General features: G+C 47.1%; 1 protein-coding gene and 1 long non-coding RNA gene across 6 annotated transcripts in view; one reads left to right on the top strand and one right to left on the bottom strand.

The window, feature by feature from the left end:
- The window catches only part of Sobp (sine oculis binding protein), a 180,652-nt gene that overhangs the window by 132,893 nt on the left and 25,998 nt on the right, over positions 1-21,761 (top strand). The window lies entirely within an intron of this gene.
- Positions 196-15,353, bottom strand: Gm47815. 2 transcript variants are annotated; one of them, XR_003948999.1, is made up of 3 exons: positions 15,094-15,353; positions 2,242-2,364; positions 196-1,241 (listed from the first exon to the last, which is right to left on the bottom strand). It is a non-coding gene; the product is annotated as a predicted gene, 47815 (long non-coding RNA). The 2 variants fall into 2 exon arrangements; XR_003948998.1 differs by having other exon boundaries at positions 308-1,244; positions 15,094-15,349.

Here is a 21,761-nt window from a genome sequence, read left to right as displayed (position 1 = left end):
CATATTCCCACTAGAATGACCCATTAAGCCCCATTTAAAGCATTCCACTGAGTTCCAAATCCAAAGTCCAAAAATCCACATTCTTTCAAGTAAAAGCATGGTCAGGCCTATCACAGCAATACCCCACTCCTGGTACCAACTTCTGTCTTAGTTAGGGTTTTACTGCTGTGAACAGAAACCATGACCAAGGAAAGTCTTATAAAAACCAACATTTAATTGGGGCTGGCTTACAGGTTCAGAGGTTCAGTCCATTATCATCAAGGTGGGAGCATGGCAGCATCCAGGCTGTCATGGCACAGGCAGAGTTGAGAGTTCTATGTCTTCATCCAAAGGCTTCTAGTGGAAGACTGACCTCCCTTTGTTTTAATATGTTATTATAACAGCTTTTTTTTGTAAATGTGCCCATAGGAATAGAAAAAAAATCAAAGGAGGATTGACATTTCCACAAGGATATTAAAGACCAGGGGTCCTGTCTGCCGCCCCATGGTAGGGCCACAGAGCTGACAGGAGATGCCTAAGGGGTTGGAACATAGGGTGCACAGTCTCTTGCTCCTCCTGCTGCTTTCTACTGTGAGTGGTGACAGGGACAGAGGCACAGCACCACCCTGTTGCCCACAGTAGCTTGAGTAGTCTCCTTAGCATTTTAGGGACCTGATTCAGGTAAAACCAGGTCCTTGGCCACACTACAGGGAAGAAGTTTTGGACAAAGTAGTATGAGGTAGAGTTGGAGTCTATTAAAAATAGAAAGTGCTCAGGGAAAGAGGAGGCTTTCATGAGAGCGGGATTCAGGCATCTCTGATAAGAGTAGCATTTACATGTCTGGTGGTGACTGTAGAATTCTAGAAGCTTTTAGGATTTCACTGTTTAAATTATTGCTAGAGGACCCTCTCCTCCCCCTCTCCCTCTGCTCCCCTTTTAGCTAATTGAGATTATAGGGTGCCTAGATGGGTTTACAATCTGATAAGATGAAACTAGGAGTTACTAAGGTTGCATAGGAAGGTTGAGACATGTCCTTTTGATGTTCATGGGGCTTCCTGTGACAGTCTCCTGGACACTGTAGGTTGCAGCCAGCAAAGGAGAAAAGCCTTAAGCAAATGTCACTGCGTTGGCCTTCTTGGTTCTCATGTGGTGAGATGCTTCAGTCAGACTCCAGATTCAGGCGATCCCTTCCTCAATCTCCATCTTGCATCTCTATCCCAGCCACTAGCACGGGAGTTCCTGTCACAGCTCAGTCTTGAGGGCTTCTGACCAGAGGTGAGAGAAATAAATACATGGAGCAAAGTTACCTGCACGATTGCTGCATTGGCCTTTTCCCAACAGTCTTACAGAAAGCGAAGTGGCTTGATTGCAGTCAAAAGGCCTGCTAGTCCACCCTACAGAGTGTCTGCAGCAGCCAAGTTTGAGAGCCCCACCCCCATCTCTGAAAAGCCCCCACCCCCACCCCCGGGAAGTAGGAAGTTTAGCTCTCACACTGCCTCTGTCAGCTACTAGGAAGCAGAGCCATCTTTCCTCAGACACCCACGATTCTTTCCCAGCCCTTCAGACACATACATGTACATATGACAGTATAATTATCACAGTCAAGAGGTTGTCTTACAGAAAGTCCAGAAAAAAAAGCAGGCTGGAGCAATGACAGGCTATGCAGGGGACTTGTCTCAGCTTCAGCCCCCTTTGTCACGGTGTCTGTGTGTCTCGTGTATGGATTTTAAGTCTTTAATTTCAACCCATAAGGTGAGGCAGCCAGTGGGAAGCTAAATCCTAAACTGTATGCTGCGTGTATGGGTCCTGCCCTCTAATGCTAAGAACTTCAGAGTCTTTTATCTCTCAGAGCTTATGAGACAGGGAGGAAGCCCCTGCACAGGCCCCACCTCCCCTGCCCCACAGTCTGGCTTTCTACCTACAGATCCAGGGGAGGCAAGACTTGGGTTTTTATATTCTGGAGAGAATGTCCAATTGTCCACAAAGAAGGGGGACCAGAGAGAAAGTATGCGAAGAAGCACCTGACCTTTGGTTCAGTCCCAGGTCGTGTACTGAAGGCTATTATTGATATGGCACCTGGTTTAAAGGTTCTTTCTGATGTCACTGGAAATCACCAGCAACTCTTCCCTGCCCGCCTCGCCTCCCTCCCACTGTGGAACAAACATTGTCAGAGATGTGTCCTGATTCTTTTCAGGCAATCAGGGACAATTGGTTGCACAACAGGAAATGGTCAATAACTTAAAGGATCATGTGTATGGCCACCTGGAATTCCTGGGACAGGCCCAACACCACACACTCTGCTCTGTTATCATTCGTTCCTGGGAACACGGGTGCTCCTCCAGCTGGCCCTTCATGCTTTGCTGCTGATGTCAAACCTTGGCACTGCTGCAGAAAAAAAAATTAAGTTAATGAATATAATTTTTTCCATTTAAGAGTCCCCTCTCCCACTTTTTCTTACACAGTTGGCATCTGGCACCTATTGTAGAAAGCATGTGCTTATAAAACCAAACAAGCAATAGAGGAAAACAAGCGCTGCTAAACACAGTGCTGCCCGATTTGTGGTTCATCAGATCTCTGTGTAAAGGAAGTCGGTGCAAGGCCTGGGGTCTTCTGGGTGCTGTGTGTCTGAGGCCATCAATACCTCTTGACGTTTTTAGTTTGATGATAGAATTCCCCATATCAGCACTCCGAGGTTCTCTAGGGAGCGTCTCTTGATTGAATATGAGACTCCTACAGCCTCTGAAGCAATGGACCTCTTTATAGGGATGGCTATGGAGAGGGGTGCACTGGTTTGCAGTCATAAGTACGCTGTGATTTGTGAGGTGCCAGAGTGGAAGGGATGGGTCTCCCACTCCTGAAATTTCATCCCGAGAGGTTATTTCCTGTTTTTCATTGCTAAGGATTGATAGTTTGCTTTTTATTGGCCCTGGACCAGTAGGGCCCTAGAGGAAAGATGAATAACCAAAAGGAAGACAGGGCAGGCAGTTAAGGCAAGGGTGAGGCTGGCATCTTATGTCGTCTTCATCAAGACAACATTCAGCAGTGGGGTCATCACGTCCTTGACGCCCAGGGGAACAAAATACTAATCGTGGCTTGGTAGGAATTAGTGTCCATTCTTCTCTTGTGGTGACAATGGACCAGAGTCCCATGCAGAGGAAAATGAAGGTGTTAGTTGTATAGTTCATGTGGAAGTGGAGTTTTGGTCCTTTCTTGGGAAGATGTCATATCTCTTGATATGACACCTGATATCACATCTGCCCTAGCTGTGTATTAAAATGTCATTTTTTCCTCTGAAAAATGTTTAAGAAACATCTTTAGGAAGAAATACTTCAGGGGACTAACAAAGGAGAGTATCCACAACAGACATTTTTTGAAGTTAAGTTAAAGTTTTTAAGCTATATATTCTTTACTTGTGTGCATGTGTAAGTATTTGTGCATTGTGTGTGTGCATGTGTGAGTGCATGTGTGTGTGCATGTGTATGTATTTGTGCATTGTGTGTGTGTGTGTGTGTGTGTGCGCGCGCGCGCGTGCACGCATGTACATGCCATGGCATGAAGGCGTCAGAGGACCAATTGTAGGCATTGGTTCTCTCTTTTTACCATGTTGGTTCAGGAAATGACATCAGATCCCCATCTTTGCCCATTGAGCTATCTCAGGAGCCCACTTCTGACTCTGGAATCTAGAGCCAGGACCATACACAGTATGTGGTAATCCGGTGACTTGCTTTAGCAATGGGCATCTTTCTGGAGTTTGTTCTCCAGGATTTTCTTTGCGTACCATCTTTGGGAGTACAGATAGGACAAACCCTATGTCACAGCAGAAGTCGCAGTGGTGTCAAAGAGAGTTTCCAAGGAAGAAGAAAACCATGTGGGCTTGGAGAGGAGCAGTGAGTGAGTCTGTTAGACTTGCTGTCAGGATGCCCATTAGCCCATTCACCACTACTGAAAACAAACCCTTGGGAGTATACATTACCCAGCAGTCCCTTCTCCCCAAAAGTCACATAGGAACTGCTTCTAGATGCTCTGACAAATACCTGTCAAAGTCACCTTAAGAAAGGCAGGGTTTATTCCAGGCTCACAATTTAAAGGTTCAATCTATGGTCAGGGGCAGGAGGGGGGCATGTAATGGTGGAAGGAGGCTCCATAGTAACAGGAATGTACCTAGGAAGATTTACCCTCCCACATCTTGGTGAAATAGGAAGCAAGTAGTAGACAGGAAGTGCATCAGGCTGTGAATGTCAAGGCCAGACCCCAGGGTTGGCTCCATTTTCTCTAGGAAGGTCCCATCTCCTCAAGATTCCATAAGCTTCCAAAACCATCAGCTGGGTAACCTGTGAGGGACGTTTTACATTTGAGCCACGACTCTTCAGTCTTCTGCTGGGATATAGGACTGTAAATGTAATAGCTGTCTTTTGATTTTGTGCTTTCTCTGGAATCTAAAGCCTTGTAAACACTATGTGGTGCTCAGTGACTCACTCTAATAGTGGACATTTTTCTTGATTATGTTTCCTAAGATTCTCTAGTAAGGTCCGATGTGTCTCTCACAGAACTGCAATTTCAGTAGGTTTTTGATTATATAATCTCAAGTTAAAAATCAAGCATACCCTCATATGTTTTTATTTATAAGCTTAAACATGTACAACTGTACTGATATGTTCATATGTGCATTATGAATTCCCCCAAACACATGATTGATAAGAACTGCAAATTGGCATTCCAATACTCTTATCTTAAAGTAGCCATCTTTGCTACTTTGTGTACCATAGTCCATCTTCAAAACTCCCTCCATTAAGGTCTGTACTAGCTGTTAAACAAGGTTACCTTTTATATTGCCAGCCCTTATAAATCAGGGAAGTCTGATGGTCTTGGCATAGGTGTCCTCGGAAGGAAGGAAGGAAACAGAGGTTCTCAGGAGACCTATAGCTAGAGGAAGCTGAGCATGACCTCACATCATCACTGGCCGCAGGGAAGGACTAAACCAGATCAGAAGCATTAAGGACGACTGGGCAGTGGGTCAAGACCTTGAAGAGTTACTATATCAGCTTTCCATTACTAGAACCAAACACCTGACATAGTCGCTTTAAAGAGAAAGAGGGTTTGTTTTGCCTTAAAGTGTAGGAGGTTCTAGTCCACAGTCAAATGGCTCCATGCTCTGGGCTATGCTGGAGCAATAATGGTTCACATTTCTCCAGGAACCAGAAAGGACTAGAAGAGGGAGAGACAGGGTCACACTGTCCCCTTTAAAGGCTTCCCAGTGACCTCAGAGTCTCTCATAGGGTCCTAGCTCCTAAGGTTTCACCATCTCCCAGTAGCAGCACCCTGGCAATTTCCCTGAATGATGGACATTTGGGAGACGCTCCTACAAGCCATAGCTGACACATGATGGGTCTCAGCTGTCATGTTGCACTTTTAACTCATTTCCAGCCCCATCTTAGTTCTGCATGGAACCCCAAGCCTCACTCTAAGTACAAAATGTCCAGTTACCATAAAGCCAAGCTGGGATCCAAACGGCTCACCATATTCATAGTCACCTCTTTTCAGTCACATCCCCTCTCCCAAATGGAGATGGCTGTTACAGTCACAAAGCTTTTGAGCTCCATGGGAACCAATGATAACACTTGAGCAAAGCTACTCCATCAGACTCTTGTCCAGCTGTCAGGTATTAGGGGCAAGATGGTCACTCCTCACGGCAGAGGAGTGGAGCTATCCCGGGGCTCTCTGACTGGGACAGTCCACACGGGTCTGCAGAGCTGGACTCTTGTTCTTTTCTGGAACCCCCTCTGGAGTGTCTTCTGTAAGAGGAATCTTTGCTGGATCCTGCAGTGGAGGATACTTGGGAGGGAACTGGCCCCCAGAGATATCAGGGAGTGTGTGGAGGGGAGGCAGGACTAAAAAAATGCAGTCTTAAATCTGTGAGCTTGTGCATGGCTTCTCAGAAGGCTTTAGCAGATTTCATAGGGTTACAATGTAACATCCCAGGGTCTCTCACCTGCCACTGAGTAGCTGAGTCAGAGACCTGAAGTGGAGGGCAGAAGGGCTCACTGAGTGCTTTCTGACAATGTTACAGAGGGCTGAGAATATCTAAAGGCCCACATGTTTATTTATTTATTTTATTTTATTTTATTTTTCGAGACAGGGTTTTTCTGTGTAGCCCTGGCTGTCCTGGAACTCACTCTGCTAAAGGCCCAAATCTTGTTCCAAACACCATCTTCTGACTGGTTCCGCCATAGTGTTCCCCCCACCCCCATACATGCATGTGCATGTACACACACACACACACACACACACACACACACACACACACACAAACACACACACACTAGGCTGGAGAGAGAATTAATAAAAAGCAATTTTGAATACTTGCCTTGAAAGGAATTAACCATTTGTCCCCCTGGAAGCTTTTAAATGAATTCATTATTACTTAGGTTCCCATTGGTAGACTGTGATTCCAGACCGCTGGTGGGAGCAGCTGTGTGCTTGGAATCACTACATGGAGGGTCCCAGAAGCCTGCCCTCCCTGTTTGCTTCTCGGCCTGCCCAGGCTGTGCTGTCAGCCTTCTGGCTTTACTTCTGAAGGTCAAACGGCTCTGCCTCCTGCTGCTGCCCACCTCCCTCTGTTCTAAAGACTTCTGAAGCAAGGCAGGGGGAATAATGGGGAACACCCGTGAGGCCTTTGTTAAAACATCTGAGCCTGGGATGTTTATTGGCCATTCATTTCCCAGGGAAGGGGAGAGGGAGAGGATCCTGGCAGAGCCAAAGAACAGCAATCTTCAGGGAAGAAAGGAAAAGGCCAGCAATGGCAACAGAAACTTCCTGCAGATGTGGAGCTTGAAGAAATCCAGAGAGCAAGGCTATTTTTAGTAAGAGTAAGAGTGCAAACCATGATAGACGCCACAGGCTGCTGTCACTAACATTTGGCTATAAGCAACATTTTCATATTTAAACATGACAGCCCAGCAAGTCGTGGAGGAAGGAAAAAAAACAAAAAAACCACAGTGCTGTCTGCTGGCTGAATAAAAATGATGGCCTTCTCTAGGCCCAGGGGAAGGAGCAGCAGCTCCATGAGATGGTCAGCCAGCCAGCACTGTGTTCACCTGTATCATCATGAATATTTATACGTCAGCCGCTGAGGTCAGGATGCTGAGCTGCGGTGGTGAGTGGAAAAGCTGTGCCGTGTTCCCTCTGCAGGAAACTCAGCTTGTTCAGCCCACTCTGCTCAATTAAGCGTGCACGCATAGAAATACAACACTCAAGTAAGCATGAATAAAAATATATTAAATTTGAAGAAGTTAAGTAATACCATTGGGAAAGCCAGTGAACTTGAGGTGAACCCAAGTTACATCAAAAAAGAGGATCCCCGAAACATGAGATCTGGAGCAGTTTGGCAGACCCTGGATGAAACATCTGCCTTATGTCCTCTGGGCTGTGCACAGGTGTCTCACAAGCCACTGTCTAGAGGCTTGGCACACACATCCTCTTGAAACTTTATGTATCGAGCATGACTTCAAGTCCTGGTAAAAATTAACACTGGTAATGTGGGTTTGGAGTGGGCTGGGGACACTGAGGACAAGGCCTGAGTGACAAGCCTCTCCACTCCCCCATTGCCCGTTCTGAGTGGAATCTGCTTCTGTCCTGCTCTGGTAGTTTAGTGGTCAGTTACTAGTGCTCCTGATATCTAGCAGAGTGGCTTAGAACTGAGCGAGCCACAAAAGGGAGACACACAGGGTCGGGCCAGCAGCCTCTGGTTGGCACAGATGCAAAATGACAGATAGGGCTGGTTTTTTTTTTTTTTTTTTTTAATTTCCAGCCTGTGTTAACATTGGTCCACAGGCACAAAAGCTTGGACTTTTCCAGACAGCCAGCAAAACAGAGAGAGAGGGAGAGACAGAGAGAGAGAGAGAGAGGGAGGGAGGGAGGGAGGGAGGGAGGGAAGGAGAGAGAGAGAGAGAGAGAGAGAGAGAGAGAGAGCGCAGAGAGGGTTTGTCTAGCCTCCCTCTTTTTTTGAGTAAAGAGCAAGAAATTAAAATGTCAGCTCCAGAGTCACCAGCGTTGTGGGCCCATCCATATTTAGGAGACAGGGCTAGGAGACTTGGAGGTAGGGCTAGGGGATTTGGGGTTAAGTATGCTAAATGTATGTGGCGTAGTATTTGCCATTTTAAGCATGCAGTCTGATGGCATCTCAGTATAGTGGGACCATCGTCAGTCTCTGTTGCCAAAATTCTGTCATCACCCTAAACAATCAGTAAGCAAAACCACATTTCTCCCCAAGCCTTCAGCCCCTGATAACTTCTGTTTACTCTAGGAAGTTGCCTGAGTCTTCAAGATATTTCATACAAGTGAGATCATGTGTACTCCTCTGTACTTAGTTCACACTGGTATATTTTCAACATTCAACTATATTATGGCACAAACGAGCATTCTGGCCCTTTTTATGACTGAATAATATTCACTGAATGGACATACCACATCTTCCCTGTTAGCTACTGATGGACACTTGGGTTGTTTCCACCTTTTGGCTATTCCAAGCAGGGGTTAATCACACACTGCAGGCAGAGAGCAGCATTCTGCAGTGTAACATGCTCTCTAGGGGACTGGGGCATACTCTGTCATGGAGGGCCTTGGCCCAGAGCTGTACTCTATGCTGCTGTGGCTCCTCTGTCCCAGCTAGGGTCAGGGTTAGGGCCACTTGTATACAATGTGGTTACTGGAAGCAACCGTTGCAATTTCTAGGAGGTTCTCAGAGAATCTGCAGGGGGAAAAAGCCTCTCAGAATAGGAGAGACCTAACTTCGAGGTCTTATTTAGACTTTATTTCAAGAGTGGTGCCTCAAAATATCCCATGGTGATAGCATAAAGATACTGATTAGAGAATACATAATCCTAGGAGGGAGGCAGGTGGATCTCAGTGAGTTTGAGGCCAGCCTGGTCTACCTTACATAGTGAGTTCGCGGCTAGCCAGGGCTACATAGTGAGTCCCTGCCTCAAAACAAAAACAAAACAAAAAAAAGTCCTAATCTGATTGTTTTGACCAGGCTTGCCGGACCCAAGCTCTGACTCCCACAGGACTCTTATCTAGAGAGCCAGGACTAATTCCTCAGAACTGTAGAGGTCCTGGGGATTAAAAAACATATTTTCTAGAAGTTTTGAACATATGGCTAAAATAGATGACTGATGCTTTTAAATGTCTAAGATGAATTAGCTTCTTTTAAGTCAGTGGTTCTCAACCTTCCTAATGCTGCGACCCTTTAATACAGATCCTGTATTAAAGTGTTGTGACCCCCAACCATAAAATTATTTTTGTTACTACTTTATGACTATATTTTTGTTATTGTTATGAACTGTAATGTAAACATCTGTGTTTTCCAATGGACTTAGACAGCCCTGTGAGAAGGTCATTCAAACCCCCAAAGAGGTTGTAACCCACAGGTTGAGAACCACTCACTGTTTTAAGTAACTCCCTCTGTTTGGGCAGATTAAATAACTTTTCTGGAGGAAATGACAAAGATTAGAATCTAAATTCAAATATAAGTTGCTGAGTAAGTCAGTTCATAGGGGGGCGTGCTGGGGGCTTAAAATATTGCTTCTTTGGGGTATCTGAAGGTTTAATCTGGGACTCCTGAAAATGTAATAATTTAATAGTTTAATAATTTTCTAGTGCAGAGGATCAAACCCAGAGCTTTGTGAATGCTACTGAGCGTCATCCCAAGCTAAAGACCTGTTTAAAGGCAGACTCACACTGAGAAGGAGGAAAGCGAAGGCTCTCAGTGACCACAATCAGCCCGCAGACTCTCCTGCAGACTCAGCTTCTGTGAGCCCTGAGATGCAGGGTCAGAGGTTGTTGTGTTGCATTGTCTCACCTCATGTTAAGTGTGGAAGAGAGGCATGAGTGTCCCAGACCATACTTGGTCTTATGTTGTGATGCCTTAAGATGTAGAAGCCTCTGCAGATGCTCCTACCCCAGGATAAAAATCACAAGGAAGCATACACCTATTTTAGGTCTATGGAGGAGGAGATGCCCCTGGAGGTTGGGGTGGAGAACAGGCTGTGAGTTGGGGTTTCAGGAAGGCAGTACTCATGTCAGCTGTTTGCAGACAAGATCACAATACACATAGGTCACGTGTAGTGAGCTTCCCATTAGTAGAAGTAGCTCAGTTGGGTGATGAGCCAAGTATTTGACAACAGCTCCTGTACCGACTGGAAGTTGGAGGACTCCCTAGCGCCAGATGAGCTTCAAGGCGTTAGGACGCTGGGGCCTCCAAAAATTGCTGAGGTGTTATTTGATGAACGAAAAGCCAGTGTCAAAGGGCATTGGATAGTGGTCTGTCTAGCTTTTAAAGTATGCCCTGCCTTAAAAACAAAACGAAACATGAAGCATTAATGATGGAATCAGAAATACTTAGTTAATGACTCCTTGGAGATATATCTACTGGTGTATTTCTCAAGGGGGACAACATTTCAGGTGATTCCTGATAATAAACATGGTTGTTTCCGACCTATTAACATTTCCGTTGCTATGCCAAGAATTTTTTTTAAAACCTCACATCCAGCAGGTATGGTGGCACACTCCTTTAATTCCAGCACTTGGGAGGCAGAGGCAGGCAGATCTCTGAGTTTGAGGCCAGCCTGGTCTACAGAGTTCAAGTACCACACACAGAAAAACCATGTCTCAAAACACAAAAACAAAAACTCCTCACAGCCTGCTCTGGGCTGGGGATGTGACCCAGCCAGTAGATTTGTTTTTAGGCAGCAAGCCCTGCTTTTGACCCCTAGTACCACATAAACCTGGCTTGGTAGCACATGCCTGTAAGCCCAGTACTCAGTACAGGGAGGTGGGGTGAGTCATTCTAGGCTACATAGTACATTTGAGGCCAGACTGAGATCCATGAAACCCTGTCTGAGAAATAGAAGGGAGGAAGGAAGGGAGGGAGGGAGGGAGGGAGGGAGGGAGGGAGAGAGAGAGAGAGAGAGAGAGAGAGAGAGAGAGAGAGAGAGAGAGAGAGAGAGAGAAAGGAAGGAAGGAGGGAGGGAGGAGGGAAGGAGGGAGGGAGGGAGAGAAAGATGGAAGGAGAAAGGGAGGCAGGGGGAGAGAAAGAGGGAGGAAGGGAAAGGAGGAAGACCGGTCAAAAGGGAATCCTCTACACACAAGGTCTTAGATGCCAACAAAAGAGGAAAGTCCCAGCTTGAATATGGGGTGTCTGAGGCACACAGGGCGACCCTGTGTTGTCTTTATGTACTATACAGTCTACACCAGTGAGGCCAGAGGGGTTAGGTGGCCGATTGGTGGTCATCAGACATCCGAAAATGTAAATACTAAGGAAGGAAGGAATTTATTTAACTCAAAACCAAAGGATATAATTAGGGTGGGAGTAATGGACTAAAGCTAAAGAAGAGGCGGTGGGTACTTCCGATAGACTTCTTAAGCTTTTGGGCATTTTCTAGGGTTTGTTATTCTGCATTTTCCAAGCCACTAGCTAATCAGAAGGACAAAGCCTGAGGTAACCTCCTTAAGGCAACCAGGGCCATTTGGGGAACAGGAAAAGGGGCAGCTTAGCTCTCCCCACTTGCCTCCAGTCTGTCTTACTGCCGGGGGTGGGGGAGCTCCGTGGGCAACCCTCCTCTGAATGACCCCCTCCCACCTGGAGCCATATTTTTGTTCTTTTCTCCAAACTGGGAATCATAGTCTGTTCTCCAAGGGGAAAAACCCACTGTGGGAGGGGAGTTTCTGCCTGTGCTGGGATGAGAAAAGCTTGAGTCTTTGTTAGTCTGCCCCTCAGAGGACCCGCAGAGGGGCAAATCACCCCAGGACTGGCCTCTGAGAGAAGAAGGGCATGGAGTTTGAGAACAAAGGTGCCTGAATCAAGCTAGCTTGAGGCTGCCTACTTGTTAGCCATAGAGGAGAGGCTCAGGTAGTGCTCAGACTTGTGGAACCCGCCATAAAGACAGGGCTTTTCTTTCTACTCCAGAAACTGCCTTGTCTTTTCTGAAGTCAAGTCTGTATGGCGAGCTCTTTCATGGAGTAGGAGATACCCAGGTCCTGAGACCGTCTGCCATATCTCAGGACCTATGGCTCCCTGGGCTAGCCTTGGGTACTATGCATTGCCTGGATGGGGCGCAGAGACCCAGGCTTCCTTTATAGGGACAATAGCGTTGACCTATGAAGTATTTAGCACACACCATGCCAACACCGAGAGATGGAACAATAGAAAGTTACTCGGACACTGGGAGAAGATTTTCAGTACACCAGCTTTCCTCTATGGTCACAGGGGTGGGCAGCTGAGGAGGCTCTTTCTATAGTGGGTATATCTCCCATATAATTTCCTACATTGAATCCTTTTCCATTAATAAAAATGGTGTTTTGCTTTTTTAAAAGGCCGGGTATCATGGCTGGCCGCTGCTAGCTTTGTTTCCCCCCCACCCCACCCCCAAAGAGAGAGTACAGTTCTTATATGGAAATAAGTCAGATTGATTTCTGGAGCTGTCCACCAGGGCATGAGCTCGGATGCAAACACTGGGTTCTATCGTCTCCGAGTAACCAACTCTCCCTGCCCTTTGGTTGAGCCAGCCCTTGATTATTAAGCCTTGCTCAGACCCCTAGGGCCATTTTCTGGACCCAATTTGCATCTGGCTTTGAGCTAGGAGAGAGTGGAGCAGGCCGGAGAAGCTCTGAGCCACAGCGAGGGTTACTCCAGGAGCGCTGAGATCATTGCTAGTGCTAGAGTCCTGACAGTGGTGATAAAACAGAGGGAGGAAGGCCGGGTGGGGGGTGGGGGTGGGGGACACCACATTGTTCACCCAGAAGGAAGTTGCTTGTGAGTATCAAGGAGAATTTCTGGAGGCTCGGGGCACTGTGAGGAAGCAGGGTCATTGTTAATGAGCTTTTCCTGTGTGCTCCCAGGCTCTGAAGTTTTATACTTCGGTCTCATCACAGTGTGGGGTGGCATCCAAGGGAACTCTTACACACCCTGTGCATTCATATCCTAGCCCGGATTCCGAAGAGGGCGGGTGACCCTGTGACCTTAAAGGACATTATAGAACTCTCACAATAAGATTAATTTGGATTCTGGCCAATTTAAAATTCCAGTGCAGTGCTGGGGGATTCGGGAGAACGTTAGGGAAATGGAGCAAGCCCCCCTCTCAAAGGCGGAGTAATTATCACACGGAATCCGGTTGAGAGGGTTAGTGTCACATTTACTGTGAGCAAGCACCAAAGATGTCTTAAACTAAGAACACAGTTGTCTATCTCAGTGTGACTCCCATTTACTGCGTGTCAAGCTGCGGGAAGTCCAGCTGATGTAAATAGATTAATATTTTAAAAAGTAATACAGAAGGATGAGGTTCCAAACATGTAATGTTTAATTATTAAAAACCCATAATGGAATTCCGATGCAAACTCATCTCTCACTGGTGCTCAGCGCAGAGCTCAATTAGCTGCGATGCTTGCTTACTCCACAGCTCACTGTGACTACCCAAGGGCCAAAGCCAGGGCCTCCCTCGGAAAGCGTCCAGTGGCACAGATACGGCCAGCCTAGGAAGTTTTATGCTTTCTCATTAGAGAATCATCGTAACGCTTTTTAACCGGTCAGCAAATAACTGTACAATGTTAAGAGGGAACAGAAGAGAATTGAAGTTATTCCAACTGGTAAGGCTTGGGAGTCTGGTTACTATGCATCTTTTGGGTGCATCAGACCATGAGATATGTGTTACATGATACTAGCATTAGGACAAATTTTCATACCTGTCTGGGGATGGCACTCAGTGGCGGGACACTTGCCTACCATACACGGGGCTCAGGGTTTGAGTCAAGCACCTTATGCAAAATTTTACTTTGTTTTGGGGTACCTGGTCACCGTGTCCTCTCTTCAGAGGATAGATCTTCTGGCTCCCTGATGGGTGAACTTGCCCAGAGACCTGGGTCAGAGGCAGGCCAAAGCAACAGAAAAAAAAAATGTTCAGTGAGTCAGATAAATAGGGCAAGGAGATAGGCCGAACTCAGTTTAAAATCAGTGTGCCAGCGAGTCTGCTTGAGCCAGGGAGTTCTTTAATTCTATGGTTTTATTCACCCAGACAGACATGGCAGTCTCTTTGTGTAGAAATAGGGAAATATTGATATATGCCTTTGAGGTTGCCAGTGAGCCGGAGCAGTGTGTGCAGGACTCCTGGCTTGTGAAATGCTCCTGACTGCCTCTGCCGTGTGGAAAGCTCACTGGTGGCACCTAAAATGCTCCGGGGTGGCACCTCAGGATGCAGAAGGTCATATGGTAGGTGACAGTATTTGTGACATCCTGTGGAGGGTGTGGGCCATGTAGGGCAACTAGAACTGAGGAGACAGAAATCGAGTTTGTCGTGACTGCAGAAGCTGAGACCACAGGGTGAAATGCAATATGGCCTTGGTCTCTGTGAGCACAGGAAGCCGGTCCCAGAAGGGGCGGGGCCCTGGGGCCAGAGAGAAAAGTGCCAGGAGGACATGAGTAACCTTGACTCCTGGCAGGACAGAGAGCTTGCTGACTTACTTGTAGAGGAGCCAAGCATGAAAATCACCTTCCCTTTCTCCTGCCGTTCACACACAGCTGACAGGTGTGTACTGAGCCCTCTCCGTGCACACAGCCTGATCTGCTAGAGTCTAGCGCCCCAGAGCTGCAAAATGAAGCTTTATTCGAAGGAAAATAGGCCACATCTTATAGGCACTCAGATCACTGAAGTGGCGTTTTCCCAACTTTGTTTATTTTTTACCCCCTGTCTGGTCCTACTAGAAAAAGAAAAAAAAAAAAAAAAAAGAAAGAGCTACTCAGGCTGAATGAAGTTCAACACATTTCCCATCTTCAGAGCTTAAGCTTGGGACTGTGCACTAAGAGTCTCCAAAGAGGGACGTGGGCTGGGCACCGTTTCCCCACTTGCATGACCACACAGTCCTTTGTTGAGTAGAACAGGGTCAGGTGTTGATTCTCATGGAGCTCTTCAGGAAATGGAGTTAAGGCGTGAGTGGTCAAAAAGACGCCAGGAGCTCGGGATTAAGTCAGGAAGTCAAGTTGTATTGGATCTCGGTCATGCAAAGGCATAGAGGTTTTCTAGTAAGAGGCGCCACACACTGCTCAGCTGTAATAGCTATGCCACTCACCTTCCTGGAGTCTGGGCTGTGATTCTGGCTTCAGAGATGGCAGGTACCACAGTGCTTGTCAGCTGGCAACTGGGAGCTCTTGTCATCTCTAGGGAGTGCTTCCTGATTTAAGAGGAGGCTCAGCTCCAGCCACTTCAGCAACCGTCTGCCCACTGTGACTCATGACCTCTTCTGTCCTGTACTTCCTGCCTTGCTCTCTATGGCTCCTGGCCCAGTGACAGTGACCTCTGTCCCCACCCTTCTTAGTCTCATGGTGTTATCACTTCAAACTTCCCCAAAAGAAAATCTTACTGGTTCATTAAACTGCGCTCTCTTAGACATCCGGTCCATTGTAACCAGGGGACCAGAGCCCTAGTGGGCAGTCAGCCTGCAACGGCCCTGAGCTGACTTACAGGTAGTTGGCATGCAACGTGTTTCCTTTCTTCTTCCTATGCCTCTCCTCTTTTGTACACGCTGACCTGTTCCAAAGGCTTACTTACAAAGGCTCTATTGGATTCTTTCACTTCCCTAGATACTAAGCTCTGAAGGAGAAACCCAGCCTCACGTTTTCAGATTATCTCTCTGATGATTTTGTGTGTGTGTGTGTGTGTGTATCTTACTGGTTGCATAGGCTGTTTAGACTAGGCATCTCTGTCATGCTCATTTCTCCTTTGGGGAGTCCAGTCTGCATTAGAGCGTCTCCTTTCAGAGGAGGTCAACAGATGATGTGGTTAATCTTACAGGAGTTGTAAAAGGGCTCTCACCCAACAGCCGACAACACATCACTGTTGCCAGCCCTCCTTTGCTTATTGCTAAAACAAGAGATGCTATCTGGCTACTTGTCTCTTCACAGACTTCTGGTGAGTAGATTGTCATAGTGTCTCTGAGCTATTTGAAGTTATTAGGAGGGGCTGTAAAAATAACAGTTGTGTTTTAATGTACACAAATCGTATGCGTCTGGCTTGCTTCGCATCACCCCTGCCACCAAGGACTTTGCCCAGATGAGCAGATTAGGTTGAGGTTACCTCGGATGTGCTAATGAGAATGTGCAGGATACCCAGTGCAGGAGCAAGAGCCTGTGGGTGTTTTCAACCTGGCAGCTGCACTGCAGAATGGCTAAATTCACAGAACAAAAGTGGAAGCAAACCAAAGTCCCCAAGCAGGGTAGACAAAGGGACCAACGCGTGGAGCTGAAAAATCCACAGCAGTCCCGCCTGCCCGCCCAGCTCCACTCACTACTCAGTTGCTATCGCACGGGGGTTAATTAGCAAAAAAAGATAAGACAATAGGGAACTCAAATTATTCCTTCTTCCCAGGTGTGTAAGCACAGCATCCTGGGTGTTCTGAATTTTTAGCAGAGTGTACCAGACAACATAAATGTCACGTTTGTGTGTGACTGAGCATAAGGACCTCTCTTGGTAGATCTGGCCTGGGTGACTGGTGCTGGCCTGCAGCTGAGCCTTAGGCTAAAACATCCAGAGTGAACTCAAGACCACAGCCTGGCCCAAAAACCTCCTCATTACGGCAATTACATCTCTGTCAAACTCCGCACAGCCACTGGGAACAGCGGAGAATGAGGGTCAGGGGTTCTGCCGATTTGGGTTTCTTGGTTGTGTTTTGTGGCATGTTTTTTTTTGCTTTGAAGTACACATTACAGGAAAATCTATACTACTGGAGTTGTCTCTTTGATTTTATGGGATGGATTCAATAGAAGAATAGTGAGAAGATAGGAATAGAATGTAAGGGTACTTACATTTATAATAAAATCCTCTATATGGCACTTTATTTATTTATTCACTTATTTATTGCTTTTAGGGTGCTTTTATGTGCGCCATTTGTTTTGGTCCTCATAGCCTATCTTGAACATAGGAATGGAGCTCCTGGGTACAGAAGAAGCCCCGCAATGTTGGGTAGGACAGGGGCGATCTGACCCTGCTGCTTCCCAAGTGCACCATGAGATACCCAATGTGATGGGTAAAACCTGGGAAGATCACCCTGAGAGAGTCAAATTTTCTCATCAAGGAAACATCAGACAAGGGACTGAAAAGTTGGCTCAGTGGTCTGGGGCACTTGCTGCTCTTGTAGAAGACACAGATTCGGTGCCCAGCACCCACAGGGCAACTTTAAACTCTGTTTCCAAGGGATCTGACATCTGCTTCTGACCTCCAGAGACATGGCATACAGGCAAGCACTCATACACGTAAAATCAAAACAAGATGGGAAAGAGAGAGACAAAAAACTATCTCAATAAATCTTAAGAATTGTGTGTGATAAAGGCAGTGAGTTAGGAAGAATGGAGAGTTGGAAAGGGTCCGGTAAAGGCCAGTTCTTCACCAATCAGAGCCAAAACATGAACAAACAAATGGTGTCCAGTGTCTTTATCAACCCAGAGTAAGGAAGGGCCAAGTTTCTTGGCTTAGGAGCCTGAAAGCGAAACCCACAGAGACCCCGCTGAGACAAAGGTTAAAGCTAAGACACTTATGATGGCATTCCCAGCTCACAGGTGGGTAAAAATCAGGAAGCACATGGCCTGGCAGGCTCCACCCTTAAGTAGAAGCAAAGACAGGATTAGGGAAATAAAAGGGGGCATTCATAGAGTAGCTTGATGTGGAAGTGGTTGTGGAATGCTTGGTGCAAACTCTCTAGCAGGCACTAGAAGTAAAGTGGGAACAAAGGAGAGAGAGGGGATGGGATGTTCCACCCTGATGAAAATATGGTTCTCTCTGAAACACACTTGAGATTTCTTCCTACGCCTTGTGCGTGGCGCTGAGATGGCAGAGCAACATCGAGGGAGCCCTTTCCTGGACCACCGTTCTTCTAGATGGAGGGTGGGATTTCCGGTATGCAGATGAAAAAGGAAGTGTCAGCCATCTTGGGGATAAACGGATGCAGGACAAATCAGGCACTTTCTCTAGAGCTTGGAAAAGCTTCCCCCTGCACCCTCTCCTCGCCCCCAAAGAAAGGTGAATTTGGCCCTACAACCATTAAAAGACTGTTCTCTCTGCTGAAAGGGTGGGAGTAACGCCACAAAGGCGGCCATGAACCCTTTGCTGGGCAGAGACATGGGCAGAGTGCATCTGTGAGATCGGTATATATTTACCTTTGCATAATCTTTGCTCCACCGTGATGAATGGGAGAGATAGTGCATCCCACTTTTCAACGCTGGGAGAGGATTTCTGACTCTGGAGCAGAGGGCCCAGTGCTCCGCTTCAGAATCGCTACAGTGTATCACTGAATGATCCACAGTGTGTACTTGAAAGAAAAAGAGATTAGCTGAGCCGGGGTTCTGGGAGAATCCAGCAGGCTGGTGGAAGGACCGGGGGAGGTCCAGATGTGAGTCCTGGACCCACTCTTCAGGACAGAGAGCTTCGGAAAGCACATCCTCTCTCTGAGCCTTTGATTTCTCAAGTGAAAACGGGGAAAGGGAAAGAAGTTTGTCGTTAGAACTGAGGACAATAACTTAACTGAAAGCCTCAAGGTCAATAGGTTAGAAATATTCTATAAATTCTCGTCATTAAAAACAAACATCAGAACCAACCGTGAGATACGGCTGTCATAAAGCACATACATTGTTTTCCATGCATTTAGGAAATACTTTCATTGCTAAGGCAGAGGCCAGGTGGCAAATTCATGTCTCTAGAGGGGGAAAATTGCTTCAGATATTGCTGATAACAACAGCTTTTCTCAAACAGTGTGCTCTGTTGTGGAGCTAAAACCCACTTATTCTGAGATATGACTTCTGCCATTTTCTAATAGAGTCTACATGCAGGAAGAAATGAAGTGATTATAGCCTGTCATAGGGTTTCTATTGCTTTGGCAGAACACTATGACCAAAATCAAGTAGGGTTTATTTGGCTTACTTCCACATTGCTGTTTATCACTAAAGAAAGTCAGGACAGGAACTCAAACAGGGAAGGAACCTGGAGGCAGGAACTGATGCAGAGGCCATGGAGGAGTGCTGCTTACTGGCTTGCTCATCATGGCTTGCTCAGCCTACTTTCTCATAGACTCTGGAACAGCAGCCCAGGTATGGCACCACCCATAGTGGGCTGGGCCCTCCCCCATTGGTCATTAATTGGGAAAATACTTTATAGCTGGATCTCATGGAGGTATTTTTCTCTGCTGAGGCTCCTTCCTCTCTGATGACTCTAGTTTGTGTCAAGTTAACACAAAAGCAGTCAGCATACAGCCCAGAGACCAGTTCTTTCTTTCTTTCTTTCCCTCCCTCCCTCCCTCCCTCCCTCCCTCCCTCCCTCCCTCCCTTCCTCCCTCCCTCCCTCCCTCCCATCCTTCTATATTCTCATCCTCTCCCCGCCCCCCCCCTGCTATGCTGATGATAAACTCCAGGGCCTTGTGTATGCCATGCATGCAGTCCAGGGACTCAGAGCTCCGAGGATACTGGATAAGAGCTCTCGCCCTGAGCTACAACTCCAGGCTCTCTGTGCTTCTCCTTTATTACATCATATGGATGGGCTCCCCGGTATACAAGGATGGCCCAGGCAGGGAGAGAACACTCCTACAATCATAAGCCATGAACTTTCAAGTATCCAAGCAGACATGTAGAAGACAGGGAGTGAGAAAGAATCAGGCCTGGGGGTAACATTTGAAGAGAAATCCAAGAATCTATTTGGAACACACGAAGCAGTCACCTAAACAGACCTCTGACAATAGCTAGATATGTATCAGAAGACATGGGTTTAAAAGCAGATCCGAGGTTCCTGCCCTGTCTGAGTTCTGCCCTGACTTCCTTTAGTGATGAACAGCCACGTAGAAGTGTAAGCTGAATAAACCCAACTTGCTCATGGTGTTTTGTCAAAGCAGGCGCAAGTTTGGTGCTAAGGGAATAAAACATAAAGGATAGTTTTTAGTTTCAAGCCATTAGTTCAGCATTGACCTTGTGACCTTGTGTGGCTGGGTGGGCAGACACTGCAGGGGAGAAGCTGAGTTTTTTTTCCCTAGTGGTGAAGAATTAGCAACTGAAGTTCTGGAAGCCATTGCTAACTCTGATTCTTGCACAGTTCCACAGCCCAGGGCCTTCTTGAGCATACCTTGGTTTTTCTGTTTGAATAAACACAAGCATTTTCTAAAGGTTCAGTCGGCAGCAATGATGGCCCAGTAAAACTAATATCCCGCCCTTCCCATTCCCGCAGGAGACCAGTTGATGAGGCCCTTCCTTCTCCCTCCCACAGTGCCCAAGGCAGAGCGGCTGTCAGTCAAGGTTCACTAGTGAATGTGTCAAGTGGGTTATATGATACACAAAATATCTCAGGGCAGGTGGTGGCTGTTCCACCTGGAGTTAACAGCGGAGAAGGTGGCAGAGCCGCGGTGTGACAAGGGAAATGAGTGGGATTCTGCCCTCTGATACTCTACAGAGTGTTTTCTGCTTGCAGTCACTTGCTGGCCTCTGTTTTCCTTGTGCACCTGTCCCCTGACAGTACTGCCCATACTAATGGCCTTGTTTTACAGATATGCGATGGGGTGTGTACTGTAAGCTTCACCCCGTTTCCAGAAATAACAACCCTGTGACTCAAATATCCTTACAAATACATAGGCTTTATAGCTAGGCTCATTCTACTATCTGCTCATAGCTTTAGTATTCATTTATTTTATTCTATGTCCTGCCACGTGGTTGGTTGCCTGGTACCCCATCCCCAACCCCCTGTTTCATACAACTGTCTTTTTTTCTGTCTTGGGGCAAATCCTCCAGTGCCCAGCTCTCTCCCAGAATCCTTTCTTCCTGCAGATGTCCCACATCCTATTGTACCCTTTCCTATAGGACATAGTGTCTGTTTGTTTGTTGATTTTTATTGACAAGTTATGCATGCATTACAGTGTACAAGATAGCTTCTGTACACAGATGAGGATCCATCGTCCTTGGTGCACTGGGGCTGAAGGCTGGAGATAGTCCCTTAGGTTCAAGTTGGCTGTCACAGATCTCAGCTCCCTTCTGGGTCCTCTCATGGCTGCATTACTGGGACGCAGAGAGGCAGGGATCTGGTGCCCGGAAGACCACGATTCTTCAGGTCTTTCCATGTTCGCCTGAATTTGTTACCATCGGCACAATTCCTTCTGTGAAGACGAGCAGAGTCCTTGTGACCCATCAGCTCTCAGACCCACGGGAAGCTGCCTTCTTCTGGATCACACCTGTGGCGGTCAGGATGGCCCTTTGGCCCCTGAGCACAGGGCAGGACTCCGTCTTCTGCACTGGCTATAGAAGCAGAGGTTTGGCTGGGTCATGAGCCACTGGCCAGAGCTCACCACGATCCTGCAGACCAGGGATGTTTGCGATCTGCTCTGTGGACCTTACAGCCCCACAGAACCTCAGAGGGGCCAAAAAGCATCCCTGTTGCAATAGAAAAACCTCAGTGGGAAACTTACCTACCGCGTGTGTTTTCGGTGGTTGCCAAAGGCCTGGCCTGGTCCCTGGGGCAGATCCCTGAGGGAGGTGGGAGAGTGGGAAAAAGGCAGACAGGACTATCAAGCCACCCTGCAGAACCTTCTTAGTTTGACAATGAACTTCTTCCTGAATTGCTCTTCCATAAAGGCCCCTCCCCTTCTTCCTAAATTCCTCTCCAGGCTCCTCCAAGGTCTGCCCGTCCTCAACGCATCTTTCTCCTTCCTCATTCCCACTTCCAGTTTGTGGGGAAACTTTGCCACCAGCTCCACCTGTGGTGGCCTCTCCCTCCTTC

Source organism: Mus musculus, chromosome 10 (genome assembly GCF_000001635.26).
Source record: "Mus musculus strain C57BL/6J chromosome 10, GRCm38.p6 C57BL/6J".
Taxonomy (NCBI): Eukaryota; Metazoa; Chordata; class Mammalia; order Rodentia; family Muridae; genus Mus; species Mus musculus.
The sequence above is the reverse complement of the archived record's forward strand: the minus strand, read 5'-3'. Positions and strand labels throughout refer to the sequence as shown.